The following is a 25,221-nucleotide window of genomic DNA, read 5'->3' as shown; positions in this document are numbered from 1 at the left end:
TAAGATGCTAAAATCTATCAAAGATACATTTTAATTCATGTGACCTGAATCTGTATCGTATGTTTTATACTTGTTGGTAGAAAGAAACTAAAAATGTTTTATATGTTTGTGCTTAAGTTTACTTGTTAAACAAACTACACCATGTTAGATATTTAAGAGGTGTTTCCAAATACATGATTCTTAAAATTTATAGAAGGCATTGGACCTTCTGGTAAATGTTTTCTTAAGTTGTTATCTAATGGTTGAAACTGTTTGCTAAGTTTTCATGTGATATTGCTATTGTCAGCAAGCGATCTAGGACTTGCTCCCTCATTTCTCTATTCTAAGCCCAACTTGTTCTTTCATTTCTCTATTCTCTTCAAGGTAGGAAACTAATTCTATTATGAAGGAATCTGTAGGACACACAATTTAATCTTTAGACCTTATAAAAGAGATGGCTAACATTTTTCTGTAATAGCATAGCCAAAATAAGAGTTTAAATTATAATCTCATAGCTAGATTTACTTCGCCATCAGTGAAGTAAACAGTAAGTAGAAAAAAACCTCCCTTTCAGAATAAAGGGAAAGAAAGTTTTAAAGTGAGAATATAATTTTCCTCATGAGCATTGTCTACCTTGGAGAAACTACTACAGAACATGCCTGTGACTATAGACTTGTAGTTTAGGCCACCGAAGATTAGAGATGGGACTTGGGCACTCCCTTGACTTGCATCCTCTGGTCTGCTTTAACAAAAACCAGGAGGAAAAGAAAGCCAGGCATCACAAGCAATGGGTGGCAGGCCCATTAATGGCTATTCTGTACAGTGATCTGCCCTCAAGGAGACCCAACAGGCCAGTCCACTGCAGTGGCTTTCAATGTGGTAAGCTTGGGCTTCAGCAGAAGTCAGCTTGTGAAGAGCTCTGGCAGCTCTGCCAAGAGTTGGATCACTGGAAATGGACCTGCCCTGGAGTCGAAGGATGCCCAGGTCAGAGCCACAGATCTTATTGGCTCTAAGCTGAAAAGCCCTTCATTCAGCCCAGCTTCCAAAGTGACCACCGCAGCTGAGGGGACTGCCAAGCAGGGTCAGCAACATTGTAGGCAGAACTGTAAATTTCTTGTTAGAGATGCCCCCTGCCTTTACCTGGCCAGCTCTCCTCCCAGGCCAGCTAAGTAATGAAAGTCAACAGAGTGCCTTCCCCTAGGAGGGTCACACCTCCCTTAGGATGTACCCCATGCGAAGAGATAGATAGGTCTGGGCCTCTGAATTTAAAAGGCCTAAAGCCCACCAGATTATTATCAAGCCCCTTCTGTCAGGTTCTATTTGCCTCTCAATCAGAAAACTTGATTGTAGCTTAGACAGCACCTTTCTTAGCTCCTCTAATAATGACTCTGTCCTTTGTTCTAGACCCTGTCTAGCGCACTTGGGCCTCATTCCTTTGTAATCATAAGCTCTACTCTACCACCAATGGCTCTACTCCCAACCTGTGTGTACTGATGGTCCTCTTCCCCACTTAATGCTGTATAATTGTTCAAAATTTCTCTACAGACAAACACCTCTACCTATAAAAGATGAGTGACTTTTCTCCCAGTCTTGGCTGGAATCAGCTTTCTGGTCGGTTGGGTGTTCCCCAATAAACCCTTTCCCTTAAAAAAAAAAAAAAAAGAGGGAGGTGCCTTAGCAGTGGGTTACTTGTTGGTAGAGCAGTTTGTTATAAAATGAGCTGCATTGCCTTATATTCTCTTGTTTTCATTCAGTCAGCCCTTTTTCTTTCTATGGGATGGTAAGAATGGGCTCTTCCCATTTTCCAAAAGAGAGAGTCAAGTAAATTTATATCAGAACAAGTTACCCAATGTGTGATGTATTATAATAACAGCATAAATGGAAGTAAGATAATAGATAAGCACAATCAAGTAAATGTGTGCTCATGGAAAATAATTTACTTGTTTTACAAACATAAATTATACCTTCAAAAATGGAATTTCACAGATTGTAGACATACATTAGCCTGTATTCACATAGTTTGAAAAAGTCAGATATAGACTTATATCTTGCCTTACATAGCAGTAATAATTATCAAGGTTTCATTATGATCTTGTAAATGAATAGTCATGGCTTTCATATGAAATGTGCTTTTAAAATGTATATACTCAAGAAACTAAAGGTATTGTCCAAAATATCTCCATCATTTCAATTACTTCATAGAAATTTAACTCATAAAAATATTCACCAAGGGCCTGGCATTGTGGCACAGTGGTTTCAGCTTCCCTCTGAGATGCTGGTATCCCATATGAGCACAGGTTTGGGTCCCTGCTGCTCCACTTCAGATCTAGCTCCTACCAGTGCACCTGGGAAAACAGTAAAGGTGCCCCAAGTGCTTGGGCTCCTGCCACGCATGTGAGAGACCTGAATGGAATTCTAAGCTCCTGCTTTGGTCTAGCTGAGCCCCAGCAATTTGGGGAATACACCAGCAGAAGGAATATCTCTCTCTCTCTCTCTCTCTCTCTCTCTCATTCTGCTTTTCTAATAAAAAGAGTTTAAAAATACTCAGCAAAACAGGACAGACAAGTTAAAATATAATAGTTTAAGAACTCTACAGTCTTTGAAATTTAATTAACTAAAACAAAAAGCAGAATGCAATATGAAAATCTAAATTTTAAATATTTAGATATATATAGCCTTATTAATCAAAGGGTTTGGTGAGTGTGCACCCCTGCCTCTGCTATATGCACAGCCAAATAAGGAATTTACACATTGAAATAAGCAAATTTTGTAATGTTCATACTGAACTTGCTGTAGAATCCAACAGGTAAACAAAGTGTAGCCAATTAAGTAGTCATGGGTCTTTCTCTTTTGAGGCAAATTTTATTGATACTTATATTCCAAATGTTAGCATGTTAAATACAGAGCAGTTTCAATGTGGGAAAGAACGGATAGGACATACTTTTTATGCACGGTTTTTATGTCTCCTGTAACTGCTAGCATAATTTGCATACCCCTAAAGGCATTAGGAGTAGAATATATGAAATCAAATGAGAGGAGTGACAAAGATACTATCTTAAATTTTTGAATCTTAAAACAAATCTCCCTAACCAAAAGAGTACATTTCAGGGCCAGCACCATGGCTCACTTGGCTAATCCTCCGCCTGCGGCGCTGGCACCCTGGGTTCTAGTCCCAGTTGGGGCGCCAGATTCTGTCCCAGTTGCTCCTCTTCCAGGCCAGCTCTCTGCTGTGGCCTGGGAGTGCAGTGGAGGATGGCCCAAATCCTTGGGCCCTGCACCCGCATGGGAGACCAGGAGGAAGCACTTGGCTCCTGGCTTCCGATCGGTGCAGCCCACCAGCTGTAGCAGCCATTTGGGGGGTGAACCAACAGAAAAGGAAGACCTTTCTCTCTGTCGCTCTCTCTCACTGTCCACTCTGCCTATCAAAAAATAAAAAAAAAATTAAAAAAGAGTACATTTCATGATAATGTGCTATAACCTCGGCTCTGAAATTATCTCTTGTGATGTGCTTTTTCGCTCAACCCTTACCACGCCTCAATCAACTGGATCACATTTTACCTTCTTCCTCAAATCTTACATTCAGAATCTTTCAGCCTTTGCTCAACATTATTCTTTATTTTTAATTTAATTTACTTATTTTATTTCATTGGGACACTGAGAAACAGAAAGAGAGACCCCACCCCCCAACACATGTTACTTCACTTCCGAAATGTTTGCAATGGCCAGGACTGAACCATGCCAAAGTTGGAAGCCAGGAATTCAATCAACACTGTCTAAGTAGAATACAAGTCCTTGCATCATCGCTGCTGCCTCCTGTGGTCTGCCTTAGCAAAGAGATGGACATGGGAGCAGAGCTGAGTAGTGAACCGAAGCACTATGAGGTGGGATGTGAGTGTCCCAAATGGCATCTTAACAAGTTAGCCAAACATTCATCCCTACACAAGAGCAACTTGATAATGTATTCTCTACTACCAATCTCTGAGTTCTTGAGTGCAGGAATCAAATTTTGTTCATTTGTTGTCCTCAGTTTCTACACTGTATTTTGTATATATTAGGCCATTAACAAAATTTTATAGAAGGAATAAAAGAAATCATTTGAAAAAGAATCCCGAATATTAACAAAGTATATATATATATATATATATATATATATATATATATAGTGAAAAATAGAGATTGCACCCCCACAGAACTTTGTTCTCTAGGGTCTACAACCAAAACTCATTCAGGGATTAGGGGTACAGAGCTCTTAACTAATACCACTCATGTTTCAATTGTGACACAATTAACTGTATTCAGAGTATACTCTACATGGCTTGTGCTGGATTTATTTAAGTCTCATTCAGCTACACTTCACATCACACTTTGAACACTTGTCAGCCCCTGTTGAGCTGGAAGAAAATAAAGGTGGAATCTTGTAACATTTTCTTCATAGTATTTTGAGACTTAAAATTGTCAATTATTAAGAAAAGGAGACAAAAATTCCACTAAAATAAAATTGTAAATTTAAATAAAAGCATGAGTAATACATTTTTACTTATTTAATATAACTCATTGGGGTTCCTTTGCCTCCAAATGCAAATACATAGTATGAGCTCCAAAAGTACCCTTGACTTCTGTGAACATTATGCACAAAAATTAGAAATGATGATGCATTTAAACACGTGAACTGACATTAGTTTACAGTCTACTTCATATTGGTTCATATATGAACTTTACTCTCTATTTTAACGCTAAAAACCTTTGTATAAGTATTAAAAGTCAACAATTGCTATGCCTAAAAGTAAATGTTAAATCATATTTTCTAATTTGTGTATGTTTTTTACTCCAACTGATCTTTGTATCATTTGCTTTTGACTTTTTTTTTGGATGTCTAGGCTGGCATTTTCCATCTCTCCAGTCTCACTTGTCACACATTAAAATTATAGGAAAGAATGGAACATGTAGTGATAAAATAAATCAGCCAAGCATTTCCCAGAGAAAATGCACAGCTGAAAAAGAAAAACATGCCCTCTCCTAGGGGAGAATATTCTATTCTTTAAAACTCACTTGCAATACAACACCACTTTTGGGTTCTCCGTTTTCTCTCTTTCATAAATTATGAACAAAGGCTAAGAAACAGAAATATTTAAGCATATATACATTTATTCTACTAAAAGAATAATTCATAAAGAGACAGTTTACCTTCAAATAGAAAAATGCATCAATGTCTAAAATGACCACTTCATTATAAAAGAGTGAAAATAAATGGCATGGTATAATTGCTGAGATGAGAGATACGTGTCTCCCATTTCTTATCATTACTTGCCAAAAGGTTCAGAGTCTGAGTGAGCCTCTAGTCCCAACACCTGGTCCTTATTTGCACATTGAACTTTTGGAGCCTCCACAGCCAGTCATCTCTAACATTCACCTCAAATCACCAGTAAAAGTAGAGCAAAACTCCAGCCCTTGGGGGGATCAGTAGGTAAGTGAGTTTGGATCTTGCCTATGATGTCAAAGTGAGGTATACTATGAAATCCATCACGTGAGAAAGCCAAAAAAGTCTCTCTTCTCTGCCTGATGCTCATAGACTGAGCCTCTAGACTTGCCCAGCATTAGATAGAGACCCATGGTCTCGTGTGCTCAGTCATTTTAGCATGTGTCACCATGCCTGTTGTGCAGCTCAGGACTTTGTGGGGACCAGTGACTGTGGGAATTAGGTGTGAACCAACCTTTTACCAATCTGGGCAGCCAAGTGGCTGCCTGTATCACCTCCACCAACCTTGAACAGAAAGCAAGGAACCATGGGAATGTGTCTTGGGACTCAGTTCTGGACTGGTGTAACACAATACCAGGAAGATCCTAAAAGTTTTCAGCCATAGGCAGGTACCTGTGGACGAAGCTTCTGGATTTGTTACAGTGTCAGGCAAAGAGCTGGTCACTCTGGAGTGAGAAAACTGTTTTTTTATCTGAATCACTTTACTCTGATGTGTGCCCCGTGTGCATCCCCAGGGTTACACAGGGCCAAATGACTGTGAGACCCATGTTTGACACATCTGGCTCTATCGTGCTAGCTGAGGAACCGCCCTATCGTGACTCCTACAGTCCTGAGCAATACAGCAAGAAACCTCAAGACTGTTTTTGGATTAAGTACTAGGTGGGTAAAATCTAATAGTTAGCATATCCTAATGGCCTCTGTCACCGCAGACTGTCTCTGGACTTGCTCAAAGTCCAAATGGAGTTCCATGATCAATCTTACACCTTAAACTAGCACCAACAGGTGTGGCTAGTAGGAGTGGCAGTGGACAATGAGTTGACTTCAGGTTCAGGCAAACCATAGTGGAGTGGGCTTTGCTTAATGAAATAATCCTGTCTCAAAAAGATAGATGTCATATGTTTCTCCTGATTTGTAGTAACTAATAGATCACCTAAAATGTAATGTATTGGAGTGAAGTTGACATTTTGAGATTCAATGATTGTTTACAACACTTGTCTCTACTGTTGAGGAAAAGTTTTTTGCTTTGTTTTCTTCTTCATACTATTTTTTGAACTCTTTACTTAGTGTAGGGTTAATATTATGAGTATAAAGTAAACTGAAAATAGATCTTTGTAAAATTTAAGAGTGGGAATAAGAGAGGGAGGAGGAAGGTGAGTGGGAGCATTGGCAGGAGGGAGGGTAGCGTGAGAAGGAACACTATGTTCCTCAGCCTGTATATACGAAATACATGAAATTTGTAAACCTTAAATAAAATTTTAAAATAAAATAAATTACACTAAGTGAAAAGGAGGGTTGGTGATAAGAAAAGACATTGGGAGGCTCTGCAGCTGGAAATACTGTATTTCTTTACCAGGATGGTTGGAATATGTTTGTTGACTATGTAATTGTTCATGAAACTAAATGTTTATGTTTTGTGCATTTTTCTGTATGAGTGTTATTCTTCACAATTAAAAAATAATTTATCTAAACTAAAGGTGTTAAAATATCTAAGTACTTACAGTAACAATGGTGTCAGGTTCAGCTCATATAGCTTTCATTAAAACAATAATGAACAAAAATTTAAAAGTTGCAAAATATCTCATCTGGTTTCACCAAATATGAAGCCCAAATGGTCAGTACAAATAAAAACTTACATTGTTGTCATTTCATTTTCTTCAGGTAAATAAAAATGACAACCTCTATGAGACGTTCCAACATATCAAACAAATTGGCATGTTTTTAAAAGTTTGGCATTCCAATGATTATTTCAATGTGAATGTGAATTAATCACATTTTCCCTGGTTGGAACAGACCCTGAATTCACAGTGGGAAGAGTCTGGGAAGAGGAGAGAGGCAGGTTTCCAATTGCTTACCATCAGCCTGTATGTTGGCTTCCCCAGAATAAACAAGGAAGTTACAAAAAGATAGTAGGAACCCCTTTTCCTCTGAACTTCATGGAGTCCCTGGATCTTTACCACAACTCATGTTACCTTTAAATTTATATTACAGTACAAAAGCAAGATTTTTTTCTTCAAGTTACCTATGTTGAAGCCTCAAAGTTCCTATTTTTACCCTGAAATGAAGGATTTTTCTAAGTATCTATGGAAGTATTTATGCTTGTCCCCCACCTAAAATGCTATCTCAAAATGAGATTCCACTTCCTACCCTCAGAAGACCCTCTCTTTCCATTCAACCAACTTCTCTTCTTTTTCACTCTTCTTTTTTTCCTTGCATTATTTTGCCCATAAAGTATACTATATAAGACCTTAAGCTAAATGCTGAGAATACAAAAGTGTAAAAATAGATAATTTTCTAATCAAACTGACAGCCTGGATTAGAGATTTCTTATAAAGGAAAAGTAATAACTGTATTCATAAAGATCAATGCATTTTCACTTCATAAAAAAAAATAGATTCCCAGTTTCTTCTGGGTGATTCTTGATATCTTCTTTGAAATTATTATGGTATCCTCAACATTCATAACACTTATAGCCCATATATATATAGGAGACTGTATTCTAAGGAAAATACAAGTAGTTAATGAACTACTCACATACGTTTAATTAATTGTGCTTTCCCCCATTGAGATTATGATAAAGACTAACAACTTACAATGAGACACAAAGAAAACATTGTGGGAAAGTGTCAGACTTAATGAATTTTTTTTGAAAATTAAAGCGATAATTACATGGTTACTTGTAGACTCATAAGATCCTCAATAATATATGAATTACATCAATTACCTCTAATAGGGAAAGCAGTGGAGGAAGCATAGAATGGCTGAGAAATAATTTATAATGCATGAGTAAACTGTTCCTTTAGCTCACATCAAGAGGTTTCATGATTATATAGCCAGTGGCAAAATGAATAGAAAATAAGAATTGTCACTTACAGAAAATCACTTTCTGTAAAATTTTTAGAATGTCCATCTTATTAAACTGTTTTTGTCTAAAAAAACACCTTCTGCTTGGATTTCAGTCACTTGTAAGATAGACTCCTAAAATAAATAGGGTGATATAATTTTGTTTTACTTTAAATTTATTTACTCCTTATTGTGTACCTATAGGATAGGTAGACTAAACTCTTATTTCTTGGTGAATATAAGCTTATTACCACTTTTTGCTCAAATATAAAAATTCACCCTTCAGTGTCGAGTGACCTAGCAGTCAGAATAACGCTGATTTTTTTCTATCTTTTCGATTTCTACTTTTTGTCAGAATAAAAGTATCTGAATATAAATGAATCACTGCCTCTCAGTTTGCACCCAGGTTGTTCTAGGTGTATCTGTAATATCAGGGTTGTGTCGAGAAAAATAAAATCCCAGCTGTAGAAACAAACAAACAAACAAAAATCATTGTAAGTCTTTTGTGATTCTAGCCTAGGCAGTGCTTTTCACCTCAGCACTGATTTCACTGGGCTCTACTGTAACTTGCACACATTTCCTTTTCCTTACTTCAGTGAATCCTCCCCAACCCCACCCAATTATATCTTTACACTCCTTTTTACCTAATCTTAATGGATTGTGAGTGGAAAAATGGCTCTATGTGGGGTAAGCCTTCTGGTCAATTAAACTGTAAAAATAGTTCAAAGAATTTCTATATATTATTTACTAAGATGACCCAATTTTTCCATCTTTTACTGTTTGCCTTGATGCTAGATAAATTATTTTATGTTTTTTTTATGTTTTCCTTTAGCATCTTAAACTTTTCATTCCACTCTCTTCTTGCTTATCTGGTTTCTGACAAGTCCAGTGGAATTTTAACGTCTCTTCTATGCATGAGATTCCACCCATTTTTGTTTCATTCCAGGTATTCTCTTTGTCTTCATTTTTCTTCATTTGATTATACAAGATCCTTTTTGGGGGAGGAAGAATAATAATTGTTCCTTCTTGGTGTCTTCTGAGCCTCCTGGATCTGTTATGATGCCGTTCATTACTTTTACAAAGTTCTTGGCCATTATTACTTCAAATATTTTTTTCTATTGCTTTCTCTTTTTACTTTCTGGTAATCCAATTACATATATGTTACACTGTTTAGATCATTCCATAGTCTTTTAATGTTTTGGTTTGGATTTGGACTTAACTTATGTTTTCTATCTGCATTTCAGCTTTAGATTTCATTGAACTATCTGATTCATTTCTCTGTCATATTAAGTTTATTGAGAATTATCAAAAGCATTTTGGTTACATTATTTCTTAATTTAAGTTCTTTATTTTGATTGTTCTTAAATTCTCCTATTTCTGCTCACTTTTTCCAACCTGTTCTTACATGTGGCTTATATTTTCATTTAGAACTCTTAACATATTAATGATAATCATTTCTAATTTCTCTTAACTAATTCCAAGAACTGTGTCATACCTGATTCTGTTGATTAATTTGTCTCTTCATATTGAAAGATTTTATTCTTCATATTTTGCCATGTCTTGTAATTTGTTGTTGAAATATTACCATACATAGATTAATTGAAACTCATCTGCATTCACACTTCCCTGTAGCAATTTAACAAAATTTTCATTTCTACTACTTGATTGTGTTGTGAATAAGCAGATCTTGGCTGTATCTCTTTGGATGTGACTGTCTCTGCAGATTTGGGGATAGCAATTTGCCCTGCCATAATAGTTTCCTTGTAGTTCAAAGCAAAGTTGTTGATTTTTAGTTGTTTTCAGCATTGTCTTGTTGTAAAGGTAAGAATGACAACTTTCAAATGGCCAAGATAAAATTTAAATTATTCTTATCAAAATTTATTTATAGTATCTACTGACAATTATCTAAATCATTCTTTATTTTTGTCATTGTTTTTAGGGCAATCCAAATCACTTCAATTAAAGAAATTCTATCGTTAAAATTCAATTTCTTTGTAGGTTTTTTAAAGCAAAATGTAAATATGAAGTCCATAAAGCTTAAGCACATAGTTTTATAAAATTTAAATGAACTCATAGCCCGATGTAACTTATACGCATCAAAATAAAGAACACTTACATCACCCCACAATATTTCCTAGGACCAACTCTACACAATCAATACCAAATGAAAATATCTATTGTATTTTTTTCTTTCATGAGTAATTTGAATTCTTTAGAATTTCATACAAGTTCAATAAAAAAAGTACATATAATATATGGTTAATTCTTTATCTCATCATATCTTTAAGATTCACCCGTGTTGCTGGATAGTCTATGTGAATAGATCATTTCATTTTAGTGCTGAAGAGTATAGAAGTATATAAAAGTTAAAAATAGTGTTTATTTATTCTTTTGGTGGACATTTAAATTCTTTTAATATTATAGAAACTACAGCATAGAGCTGTTACTAATCTTTATCATGTTTTCATTTTTCTTGAATAAGTAACTAGAAGTGAAATAGGTGGATCATAAACTATGTGTTTAAGTTCAGAAAAATACCAAAATATTTAAAAAGATTTTTGATTTTACTTAAAAGGCAGCATTACATCAGAAGGGGGGAGAGACAAAAACAGATGTCTTTCATTTTTGGTTCACTCTCCAAATCACTGCAAGGACTGGGGCTGGGCCAGGCTGAAGCCATAACTGCAGAGCTCCATCTACGTCTCTCATATAGATGTCAGGGGCTCAATCACTTGGGCCATCTTCCAGTGCCTGTCCAGGAGCATTTGCAGGGAGCTGCATTAGAAGTGGAGCATCCAGCACTTCAACTAGCTGTACTACAACACTGGTCCCAAAATGTGCTTTTTGATATATGGTTTGCAAATGTTTATCTAGACCACAATCTATCTTTTTATATTTTTCACAATGTCTTATGACGGTAAGATACTTTTTAATGTTGTGATGTATTATTGATCATTTTGCTTAATGATTTATGTACTCAAAGTAAGAAACATTAATCTACTACAGATCTCAGAATAATTTTCTGACTTTTTCCATATAGGTCAATATTCAGTTTTGCATGTGTGTTTGTGTGTATGCTTGTAATACAAGACATAGATAGAGATTCATGTTTTCCATTTGAATGAATATTTTCTGATTTCCCATTTGCTGAAAGGGCCTTCCTAATTTGCACTGAATTACTTTGGTGATTTAAAAATTAATGTGTTTATCAAGTAAGTGTGAATCATTTTCTGGATAATATTATGTTCTATCTATCTAAGTAATGCTCAAATTTGTAACCTACTATTGCCATTGTTAGAAAATAATTATCTCAAATTAATAACCTGATTTTCCCTCTCACTAGTATAAAGAAAGACTAAACTGAAAGCAATCAAAATGAAAGAAACAAGCAAAAAAAAAAGTTAGAGCTTAGTTAATAAAGTATCACATAGGAAAACAATAGAGGAAATCAACAAAGAGCAAAGTTAGTCTTTTGAAAGAGCAAAACAGGTGGCAAAATTTTACAAACATGTTGCACCGAAAGCAAGAAGATTCAAATACTAAAATAGGAATGAAATATTAAAAAATGAAGATTTTAGAGAATTAAAAATAAAATAAGTAAAACTATGAAAACTTTATAACAAATTAGCATATGCAGATAATAATGATTTATTCCATAAAGAAAAAATTATCTAAAATGACTGAAAAGGAAGTTTAAAATCTGAGTAGACTTTCAAAAGTAAAAGGTAAAACTAGCAATTTTTTTTTTTTTTTGACAGGCAGAGTGGACAGTGAGAGAGAGAGAGAGGTCTTCCTTTGCCGTTGGTTCACCCTCCAATGGCCGTGACGGCCGGCGCACCGCGCTGATCCGATGGCAGGAGCCAGGTGCTCATCCTGGTCTCCCATGGGGTGCAGGACCCAAGCACTTGGGCCATCCTCCTCTGCACTCCCTGGCCACAGCAGAGAGCTGCCCTGGAAGAGGGGCAACCGGGAGTAGAACCCAGTGTGCCGGCGCCGCTAGGCGGAGGATTAGCCTATTGAGCCACGGCGCCAGCCGAAACTAGCAATTTAAACATTTTTCACGAAGAAAATTGCAAATCTGGTTGGCTTCACTGGTGAATTTTACAAACAATTGAAAAATCAATCTAATCGTATATGAATGTTCCAAAAAGAAGGTAATGGAGCAATTCTCAACTTATTCTATAAAATCAGTATTAATTTGATTTAACACCAAATGCATGACAAAAAACAAAACAAAATTACTGACCAGTATTCCAATAACTGTAAACAAATACAAAAAAATTTTAAGTAATACTCAAAAATTTGAAAAAGTTAACTATAACAACATATAAAAATGATTCTGTATGTCATGACCAAGTGAATTCTGTTACAAGAATGCAAGTCTAGTTTAGTATCCATTTCAAAAGTGTAATATATTATCATATTTATTAATAATACAATAATAATGCAAAAAAATCTCAAGATCATATGATAGATCAAAAAAAGCGATGTTAAAAATTGAACATGATTTTATATACACATTATCCACTCAGCTTGGAAAGAATTAAACTTCCTCAACCTAAGATAGAACGTCCATAAAAACCCACTGTTATAATAACACCTAATGGTGAAAGATGGAAAGATTTTTTTTTTCATAAGAACAGAAACATGAAAAGAAAATTTATATAAGTTATTTCTACTCAACATTGTAAAGGATATTCTTAGCAGAGAAATTAGGCACAAAAAATAAGTAACAGGCATTCCAGTTGCATTTGAATAAATAAAATTGTGTCTATTTGCGGGTGATAATATACTTTATAGAAAATCTTAAGGATTATACTTAAACATAAAACTGACAAATGAATTCAATACATTTGTAGCAAACAAGATTAATATACAAAAATATATTTATTTCTAAATACTACTAAAAAACACCAAAAATGAAATTAAGAATAATGATAACATTAACAAGAATAAAATAAGAATACACTGAACAAAAGACCAAGTCTTCTACCCTGGAAACTTTAAAACATCGTTGTAAGACATTAAGTTTACCTAAATAAATGTGAAGATATTTCACATACATGAGTGAAAATGTACATTGATTAGAAATGATAATTCCAGGCCAGCACCTTGACGCAGTAGGTTCATCCTCCGCCTGCGGCGCGGCATCCCATAATGGGCACCAGTTCTAGTCCCGGCTGCTCCTCTTCCAATCCAGCTCTCTGCTATGGTCTGGGAAAGCAGTAGAAGATAGCCCAAGTGCTTGGGCCCCTGCACCCGCTTGGGGAGACCAGGAAGAAGCACCTGGCTCCTGGCTTCAGATCGGCACAGCTCTGGCCATTGCAGCTACTTGGGGAGTGAACCTTCGGAAAGCTGACCTTTCTCTTTGTCTCTCCCTCTCACTGTCTGTAACTTTACCTCTCAAATAAATAAATAAATAAATAAAATCTTTTAAAAAAAGAAAAAAATGATAAGTCCTATACTGACAACAGATTCAAGGCAATTTTTATACAAATACCAACTGAATTTTCTGAAAATATTTCAGAACCATGTATCTGCCAAGGTGTTCATAATGAATATATAAAATCCATTATAACACATCAATAAAAAAGATTTTAAAAACTATTTTTTAATTTATAAAGAATTTTAATAAGCAATTTTTGAATGAATATGTAGAAGTGGCTATTGGGGCCATGAAACATTTCTAGATATCATATGTCTTTATGGGATCTAAATTGAAACCACAAAGATGAATTATTTCATTGAAAGCATTAGTCTCCTAAAATTAAAATAATTGATAATAACAAGTTTTTACAAGGAATCGAAAACTGTGCAACTCCATTCCTTACTGCTTAGAAATGTTAAATATTTCTAGTGCAGCCACAGTGCAGTCTGGTAGTTCTTTAAAATGTTAAACATGTATTTTTATGTATGCTTAGCAATTCTAGGCATATGTTGAAAAGAAATGAAGAGATATACTTCCACAAAATCTGGTACATAAGTTCCATACTGAAATTATCCATAATAGCCAAAAAGTGGGGGAATTCAAATTTCTATCACTTGATGAATCATAAAACAAAATGTGATATTCCATAAAGCTGGAAACCATTTAGCCTTGCAAAATAATTGAGTACTGATATATACTACAACATGGATGATCACTGTAGAAGTTTTAAAATTGAAAGAATGCTTTTAAAAAACACCACATTTTTGTATGATTCCGCTCATAAGAATTGTTCAGAATATGTAAATTTTTAGAGGTAGAAAGTAGATTACCAATTGCCAAGGGCAAAGAAGGAATGGTTGGAGAGATTATATATATATATATATATATATATATATATACCTCATCATATATATATATATACACCTCATATATATATATACACCACATATATATATGTATACATATACATATACATATATATATATATATATATATGATTTCCTTATGGAGCAAAAAAAATTTTACAGTTACATTGTGAACACAGTTGTACAATTTTGTGAATGTAATAATAACTATGGATGTCAGATTTTAAAGGATGCATTTTATTTTATGGGGATTTTATGTTAATAGAACTGCTCTGGAAAAGATTACACTGAACCTGTCAAGTGATTTGTAGAAAATTGATATCTTTGCAATATCAATTGTTTCTAGCCTTAAATATGGACAAAACTTAATTGCTTTAGTCTTCTTAAATTTTATCAAAAGTATCATTTTTTTGAATATAGAGAACTTGAAATTTGTTAAGCTTATTCCTAAATACTATCTTAGTTTTGATACTATTTAAAGTGGTTTTTTTTCCTAATTTCCTAATTTTCTTTTTGTTTGCTGTTAGTATATGAAGATAACATTGATTATTGTCTAATTGCTTTCTATAACTCGATAATCTCAATTTGCCTATAAGTTTTACAATTTTAAGATGCTATCAGATTTTCTGCAAAAACTGTCTCATTTAAAAATAGAGGCAGTTTTTTCAGTTTTTCCTGGCCTATATACATTTTAAAAATTTATTCTTGATTTAATGCTTGGGCAAAAACGTCCAATAAAAATCTTGACTGGAAATGGTAGATGAACATTCCCACATTATTTTCAACGTTAGGACACAAGCATTTAACATTTTACTCACATGTGCACTATTAACTGTAGAATTTTCTTAGCTAGTTTTTATCAGATATAGGGCATTTATTTAATTTCCTTGCTATAATTCCAATAAAAATTAGTGTTGAATTTGGTAAATGCTTTTCTATATTTCTTGAAATAATCATGCTATTCTTTCTTATTTTAGTAAATTGTATTCTTTGATTTTTTAAATTTTTTTATTATTTTATTTGAAAGACAGAGCTAAAGAGAGAGGTAGAGACAGAGAGAGGTCTTCCAGCTACTGGTTCACTCCCCAGCCCTCAGTGGCTGTAGCTGTACCAGTTCGAAGCCCGGAGCCAGGAGCCAGGAGCTTCTTACAGGTCTCCCACATGGGTGCAGGGGCCCAAACACTTGGGCCATCTTCTACTGCTATCCCAGGCCACAGCAGAGAGCTGGATCGGAAGTGGAGCAGCCGGGACTAGAACCAGCGCCCATATGGGATGACAGTGCATCAGGCCAGGGCGTTAACCTGCTGTGCCACAGCGCCGGCCCCTGGTTTTTCAATATTAAAAAACAAAACAAAACAAAAAAAAAACTTGCATTCTTGGAGGAAAACCTACCTGATCCACAACATATCATAAATTTTGTATTTTGCTAAATTTGGTATGCTTTATTCATTTAAGGATGTTCAAACTTATATTGAAGATATACATGTTTATACTATTACTTTCTTTAACATTCTGGACATGTTAATACTGATTTTAAACTGGACTCATAAAATGATTTGGAAGCGTTCTCTCCATTTTGAAGGGATTTTCAATTTTATTTCTTTCATAAATATTTCACAATATTTAATCCATCTGGGTTGATTTTTTGGAAATTTTTTATTACAAATTCAATTTTTTGTAAATATAGAACATTTAATTTTTAAAATTTTATTTTATTTTAATTTTTAATATGGTTCAATTTAGGTGTTTGATTATATTTCCTTCCCACTTTTTTTTTTCATCCCCCCCCCTTTCCTGCTTTCCCTTGGATACATCTTGGTATTATAGTATGTATTTTAAGTTTATCATTCAGTATTATAGTTTATATTTTACCTTATCTGATATAAAAAAATCCTAACCATGTTTATTTTCACTTACTATTAATTCATTGTGCTATTTTTGTGATGCACAACATATATACACATTGTGAAAGCCACAATACATTGCTCTGATTTTTGCTGAAAGTGTAAATTCAAGAGAAATAATTAAGTGAAGTAACATACACAGTACTTTGTATTTATCCACATCTTTAGTGTTGCCAATGTTCTTACTGTTTCCTGTAGTTCACTCTCTCCTGTATGACTTCCTTCACTATTCCGTGTTGTCCTGATATTTTTACTATAGGGAACGGAACTATTTTCCAATTATGATATCAATAAGAAGATACTTTCTGTTTAACATATATTATGGGTATTAACCTTGGAAAGTTAGTCAGTACTATTTATGACATCATGGTCAAAGGACTTCCTAAACCTGTTTTTCCCTTTGAATGCAGCATTAAACAGTTCTGGTTCAATTAACTTCCCTCAGAGTTCATAACTTGGCAAGGTGGAACTTATAATGTAGTTCTTAGTAAAAAATAGTGATCTATAAGTTAATTTTTGTATTCTTTCATTGTGTGATTTTCTTATATTTTCTTTAATTAAATAATTGTTTAAAATTGCTTATTTAATTTAGAAATGAAAATTTTCTACTATTGAAAAATCTGCAGATCTTGCTTGAGACTATTATATAATTGTTAACACTTGTTTAGATCTAGTATTCTGTACAGTTGTATTCTTTATCTCACCTATTCTTGAAACTCAGTCATATAGTTAACATTTTTAGTTACTTATTTTTATTTTCTATTTGAAGGGCAGAGAGACAAAAAGAGGGAGGAAGGGGAGAAGGAGGAGAGAGAAAGAGAAGAGCGAGAGCGAGAGCGAGAGAGAGAGAGAGATAAGAGAATTCCATTTGGTTTGTTCAGTCTCCAAATGCCCACAACAGCCAGGTCTGTGTTAAGTCAAAGTCAGCCAGGGTCTTCCAGGTGATAAATGAAGTTGAGATTATTATTAGGATTTATAGTTTACTTCCCCTTTCCTTATCGCCCCAAACTAATCTGACAACACCTCAGATTATAATAATAATGATATAATTATAACATTAACCATATTTTTTACAGATAATTCTGTAAAATTTCAATAATAATTAAATTTTTTTCTATGGAGGGGAAATTTTAGATTCTACATTAGTACTTCATGTACTGCCTTCCATGACAATGGTTTTTTGCAATTTAGTTTGTGGTCAAATATTCAGGTAATATGATTCACTTTTTATTTAAGATAGAAATATCTCAACTGATGATCATGTTGTCATAACTAAAACTCAAGTGCCCATGTATTCAAAAAATAAGCTATCACATAATATGAAAGAATATTTCAAATAATTGTAGTGAAGTTTAAGCATGGTAACCACTCACCACAATATGTTGGACTAGTACAATATTTGACATGTGGAGAGAGATTAATAAAATAAAAACTTAAGACTGTAAACATAGGTATTTGGCTCATTAGAAATATCTGCAAGAATAAGAGAAAATACTGAATTCAACTACAATTATTTAAAAACAAGTATACATCTTTACTGTTCTCATACTGAATTTATCAATGTGTTTTGACATTGGGTTGACACAGCCTTAGGCTGTTTTCTCATATTTTCTTATAAAATAGAAACAATGCTGCAGTAAAAGAAGATGGCTGCTGTTTTAGTCTATGTGCAAAGATAAATTACTTTACACACTTGGATGCATTTCTTTTCTCCCCAGCACACCCACACACTCCTACAATCTACCCCATGATAACTTTATTGTAAATTGAGAAGTTGAAATGTAATTGAGAGTTGCACCCTATTATGACATGTTGGCAGCAACCTTCATGAAAATTGTATTTGTTAAAAATGGCTCACTCAGACACTTAGGAATCTGAGACAAAAGTATCTTGAGTCTATAGTCTCTAACATTACCCATTTTTCAGCAAATTCCTAATGCCCAAGAAAAACTGAACCCAGTTGTAAAATATAGGAAGTAACTTACTCTTAGAAATACATTCTGTTGTCTCCAGTCTTTCAGAAACTTTAAGTTCATCAATAGTCATTTGTTTCTCTAACAATTACTCCATACTTTTATAGCTGCACTCCTGCCCTCAAGCTCAAAACTTACCTGTATAGAATGTGCTTGTTTGTCACCTCAAACTAGCTATATGCAAAATTTGACTCCTCCACATCACCCACTAACATGCGTCTGCTTCACCGCTAACCCAGTTCTGTCACTGTGGAATTTCCAGATGACTTTCTAGATTCTCTTTCTAAAAAAGTCGAAATCATAAAATATTTTCTGCTATTTTTCAAACTTTCTTGTTCTCCATATACCTGAATCCTGTTATTTCTTTAAAGTATGCACAACTGCTGAAATCTGTGCTTAACATGGAGTTGGTCCTCTGTATATAAAATCAAACTAAAAATGAACCATAATGAACAAGGGCATGGGAGAGGGAGAGGGAGGTGCGATGGGAGTCGGGGTGGGAGGGTGGGTATGGGGAAAAGAACCATTATATAACGAAAGTTGTACCTATGAAATATGTATTCATTAAATAAAAACTTTTAAAAATTGAATTGCTTGTTCCTAAAATAAATAAATAAGCCCAAATTTGATCCTTCTCTTTGTCAAGGAGAGATTTTAGGAACACAGTAACCCACTCCTCATACCTAGATAATTGCAACTGCCTAAAATTTAGCTCCTTTCTTCTAGTTTAAACCATATAAATAACTTATTTAATCTACTACTATAATAGATTATTAGAATAATGATTTTCAAAAAGAATGGAGTTCACAAAAGCTATTTTTATTGATATTTTTGTTCATTTTTTTACAGTTTGAATTAACATGAAATTCTTGTACACTTTATGAGACATAGAGAAATATTTGAGTGGATATGGACAACATAAGCCAATCATATCAGACAATTTGCCCTTCCAATTCCTTTATCATGGGCTATAATTATACTATGATCTGTGTAACAGTGAAATCCATAATTTCCACTTGGCTGCATTTTGGTATACATTAGCACATCTCTCCCATCCTCTCGCCTTTCCCAGCCCCTGTTATTCATGGTTTTAAATTTGTATTAACTATATATATATATATATATATACACACACACATATATATACACACATATATAAATGTATATATATATATATAAAACTTCATTCTGTACTATTTTTTTAAAATTTTATTTATTTATTTATTTGAACGGAAGGTGGAGAGAGACAAAGAGAGAGAGAGAGAAATATCTTTCATCCACTAGTTCCCTCACCAATGGCTACAACAGCCAAGGCTGGACCAGACTAAAACCAAGAACCAGCAACTCCATCAGTGTCTCCCGTGTTGTGGCTGGGCTCAAGTACTTTGACCATCTTTCGTTGCTTTCCCAGACTCATTAGTAGAGAGCTTGATCAGGAGCAGAGCAGCGGGGACCTGAATGGGAGCTCTGATATGGGATGCTGGCATTGCAAGCATCAGCCTAATCTGCTGAGCTACACTAACACTGGTCCTTCACTACTTGTTTTCCTAAGTTTGGCATGTTTCACTTAATACGGGGACCTTCAATTCCATTAACTTTGTTGCAAATGTCAGAATTTTATTCTTTTTTTGAGTGTCTAATACTCTATCCACTCATCCATTGATATACATTAAAATTAAGTCCATATTTTGACTGCTCTGAACAGCACTGCCACAAACATGGAAATGCACGTACCTCTTTCATGTGCTGCTTTCATTCCCTGTGGATGTATACCTAGAAACAGAGCTGGGGCTGGGTCATAAGGTAAACCTATTTTTGGTTTTTGAAAACTTCCATACTGTTCTACAAAACAGCTTAGTGGGTGGGTTACTGAGATCAACAATTTAGTGTTTCCACTTCTCAGCAACTTCATCAGCTTCTGTTATTTTTTGTCATTTTGATAATAGTCATTCTACCTGGAGTGAGATGATACCTCATTGTGTTGTTTACTTGAATTTCCCTGGTGCATATAATTCTGAGCCTTTTTTTTTTGTATTTTTGCTGTTCATTTTATTTTGTCTGTTTAAAAATGTCTACTTACATTCATTGCTTATTTCTTAAATGGATTATTTTGTTGTTGAATTTTTTGAATTTATTATATTTATTCATATTCTTAATATTAATCCTTTATCAGATGTGCAGTTGCAAATATTTTCTCTCAATGTCTAGGTTTTTTCTTTGCCCTGTTTATTGTTTCCTTTGCTGTTAAGAAACTTCTTAGATTGATAAAATTCCACTTGTCTATTTTTGCTTTTATTGTTTTCCCTTTGGGATCTTATCCAATAAATTACTGCCTGTGTCAGTGTCTTGAAGTGTTTTCTCCTAATAACTCCTTTATCTTTTTTAAATATTTATTTATTTATTTAGAAGGTAGAGTTACAGAAAGAGGGAGATACAGAGAGACAAAGAGAGAGAGAGAGAGAGAGAGAGAGAGAGAGAGAGAGAGAAATCTTTCATCTATTGGTTCACTTCCCAAAAGACCGCAGTGACTGGGACTGGGTCAAGTCAAAACCAGGAACCTGAATCTCCATCCAGGTCTCCTATGTGGATGGCAGGGGCCCTACCCCTAGGACCATCCTCTGCTGCTTTCCCAGACACACTTTAGCACGAAGCTGGATCAGAAGTGGAACAGCCAGGACTCAAATCAGTGTCCATATCAGACTCTGATTTTGTAGGTAGCAGCACAGTATCAGTGTCAGCCCCTTCTAGTAGCTGCATAGTTTCTGATTTTATATTTAAATACTTGATTACTTTTTAGTTAATTTTTATATGGGGTGAGAAATATGACTATTGTTTCAAACTTCTGTATGTGAAAATTCAGTTTTTGTAATTCTTGAATATATTTCTATTCTTGCATATTTTAGGAAGACATAAAATATTTTTCATCAAGACTTTAGTTACTTGCAAAGGATGTAGTGTTTACCCCATTATGATAGCCCCGTTTAAAAACACTAGTTAGGAGTGGATGTTTGTCCCCATTGTTAGGGCACTGCTTTGGATATCCATATTTCATAACAAACCACCTGGATTTGAGTTTCAGCCCCACACCCAATCCCAGCTTCCTACTAATGCGCACAGTAGGTGATGGCACAAGCACTTGAGTCTAGTTGTTGAATTCCTGGATCCGCGATTCAGAAAAATGTAACTCCTTCTTTGATGGCCCCTTCTTTTTCCACTGGGATCTCACTCACAGAGATCTTTCATTTAAGTCATTTTTGCCACAGTGTCTTGGCTTTCCATGCCTGAGAAACTCTCATGGGCTTTTTAGCCATATCTGAATGCCTTAAGTGCTGATTATGAGGCCAGAGTGCTGTGTAGGGCATTTGTCATTCTATGAGTCTGCTGTGTATCCCGCTTCCCATGTTGAACCATTCTCTTATTTTTAATTCTATCAATTATTATTAGCAGACATCGGTCTTATTTATGTGATCCCTTTGACACTTAATCCTATTTTTATGATCAGTGATGAACTTAAACTGATCACTTTAACTAGTAAGATAACATTGGTACCTGTCAACTTAATGGGATTTGGAGTCCCATGGCAAGTTTTTAGCTTTACCCTTATGGGTAAGTCTGAGGGAGCATGTGCTGAACTGTACATTTCCTCCCCTCTTATTCCCACTCTTATTTTTAATAGGGAACAATTTTAATTGGATTTAAACACCTAAGAATAATTGTGTGTTAATTAAAGAGTTCAACCAATGGTATTAAGTAGAAAAGGAAAATACTAAAAAGAATAAAATAGTAAGCTGTTCCTCAACAGCCAAGACTGATCAAGTCATTTCTTCTCATTCTTCTCATAGTGTCAGTTTCACTTCTACAGGTTTTCTTTTAGGTGTTCAGTTAGTTGTCACTCTCAGATGGCTGCAACACAGCCAGGTCTGGATCTGATCGAAGTTGGAAGCCAGAAACTCCATCTTGGCTTCCCACATGAGTGACAGAGGCCCAAACACACACAGGCCATCTTCTGCTGCCATTCCAGGAGTGTTAACAGGAAGCTGGATCAGAAGCAGAGTAGCTGGGACTTCCACACTCCAATATAGAATGCTGACATTCCAAGTGGTAACTTAACCTGCCACGCCACAGTGTTGGCCCACTATATTATCAGTGTCACAAGGACCAATGAGGTACACAGTATATAACAAAATTCTTATTTTACATGTAATGTTGGAAAATTTCACCAAAATGTATGTTCCTATTTAATACATGGTCATTATATGTCTGTTCAAAGTGTTACATTGATTAAATTATATAGTATTCATAAAACTTTATGAAGGAGTGCTATTTTTATCTCTAGAAAGTAACTGATTTCTTGATATTCTATAGTTAGAATGATAGAGCCAGAAAATAGTGCCTAGTTTGACTCCATAGATGTCCTTTGTAAACCTTTATATTGTAGCTGCCTCTTACATCATGAATACACAAGTGAAGGTCTCAAGAAGAGGTGATTTTTTTTTCATATTGGTATATAAGAGATAATATGGCTTTAAAATGTCAAATTAAAAAGAAGTGTATAAATATGCAGTATATGGATTCAGATTAATAAATGTCATGAAAATGTTTCTCAAGAAACATAATATGGAGCTAAAAGAGGAAGTCTTTACTATATTTTCTTTTCTTTTCCTGTGCTTATCTCTAAGATGATATGGTATATCATGTCCTTATCACTGTCTGCTTACCAAAAGAATAAAAGAATTGTCAATTGTCTGTAATCCATGGGAAATATATAATAATGGATAAGATCTTCCTGACTAATGTGAGTTGGGAAAAAATGACAATTGATAATTGAAATTTGAAAATTAACACAAACTTTACATGTAACCCATGACTCCATGTTCATTAAAAAATACAGTTTTCAGCATATGCGATGTAGCCTGAGACATTTAACCTGTGCTGTCTCCATTCTCCTTTATGGGGAAGCAACAGACTACAAGAGACTGAGCTGGTTCACCTCTTCTACTACCAGACTCAATATTCAACTTCACTCCTTCCCCACCCTTCCCCATCCAAAAAAAAAAAAAAAAAAACCCACAGGGAAATTATATTAATACTTTTGTTTTAAAAGTTAATATAAAATATGGCAAAAGCAAGGAAGGAACATGAACTTTTTAAAAAAATATTTATTAATTTATTTGAAAGTCAGAGTTACATGGAGAGAGAAGGAGAGGCAGAGAGAGAGAGAGAGAAGTCTTCCATCCGTTGATTCACTCCTCAATTGGCCACCGTGGCTGGAGTTGCACAGATTTGAAGCCAGGAGCTGGGAGCTTCCTCCAGGACTCCCACGTGAGTGCAGGGGCCCAAGGACTTGGACCATCTTCTACTGCTTTCCCAGGCCCTAGCAGAGAGCTGGATCGCAAGTGGAGCAGCCTTGTCTCGAATTGGCGGCTATATGGGATGCTGGCACTGCAGACTGCAGCTTTACCTGCTATACCACGGTGCCAGCCCTGGAACATGAACTTTTGAGCTTGGGTAGAACAATCAGTAGCAGCAGTGACATGGGAGTGAGAAGAGATCTAATTTAGTTGATTTTCTGTAATTATTATTCACTAGTCTCATAATTTTGGAAAATGCATAGTTTTTGAAGGGACAGAGACACTGCTAGGGGTTTGCTTCTCCCACCAGCAAACAGATGCAAATGATGGATCTGGGATTCTTCACATTTTCACGAACTCTGAGTGAGACACATTTAAAGGATGCACTATGTTTGACATTAAGTGTGATGAAAACTGAATAGCAGTATGCTTATGTACTAAGTGACTGTAGCATGTTTGTCTCCAAGAGATTTCATTTTGAATACATGTGGTGTTATATTCTTGCCAAAAGCATTGGTCCCCCTGTTGAAGTTCCCAGGAATTACTCCAGGTTTGAATTAGTGCAAAGCTTCTTTTGTTTCTGTAAGAATTTCATAAAGCCTTCCCATCCAAGGTACCACAGTGCAATTTACAGGAAGAAATAGGGTCCATTAATGCAATTTTCCCAAAAATGAACAGCACACCATATGGGACATAATGAATTCTGTGCTGATATTTGTGTACTCTGAATTTACCAGAGTCAGGTGATCACTTAGCCAGATCAAACCCTGTAAATTCTGAGTACTGGGCTTGCACCAGCAGTTAGGGGCCAGCTCTACAAGAAAGATGGTGTTAGTGCCAAGGATGTCAAGTGTGAACGTGGAATTTGTGACCCGATAGTGGGAGCTTTCATTGATGTCACACTGTTCAATCCTTGTGCATATTTCATGAGTGGAATGATTTCAGATAGAACTTACTAAATTACTCACATCATTCTAGAATCAGACTTTTAGTATGGCAGCTTTGAAACTAACTTGGGTCAGACTTCCTAGGTTGACATCATCTGGAAAGTTGTGGAAGTCTTCAAGCCAAGAAAATTTCCATGTTTGTTCACAGAGTTCTAAGTTTCACAAAGTGATTTATTCACTCTTGAAGATTGAAGGTTTTAAACATCTTGATTGCCAGACTCCTATGTTCAACGATTACATTTTTTGTCACCAATATTTCTAAGCAGCAGCATTAACAGCAGAGTTGGCTGAGAACATAAAGAAAAAACTCAAAAAGAGAGCACACATAGAAGATGGTGCATGCTTTGTAGATATTGATACTGAGAGCCATGCTTTCCATAACAACACCCTGCAGTTGTTGAAAGCCCTAGATGTAATGATAGTATGATCATTTTGAATTGTATGTATTATTGTATC

General features: G+C 35.0%; 1 pseudogene; it reads left to right on the top strand.

Annotated features, from left to right (window-relative positions):
- LOC133768027 (S-adenosylmethionine decarboxylase proenzyme-like) overlaps nucleotides 1-24,921 on the top strand; it is a 41,599-nt pseudogene extending 16,678 nt beyond the window's left edge.
- Nucleotides 24,922-25,221: the final 300 nt, after the last annotated feature.

Source organism: Lepus europaeus, chromosome 10 (assembly GCF_033115175.1).
Source record: "Lepus europaeus isolate LE1 chromosome 10, mLepTim1.pri, whole genome shotgun sequence".
NCBI classification, from domain to species: Eukaryota; Metazoa; Chordata; class Mammalia; order Lagomorpha; family Leporidae; genus Lepus; species Lepus europaeus.
The sequence above is the reverse complement of the archived record's forward strand: the minus strand, read 5'-3'. Positions and strand labels throughout refer to the sequence as shown.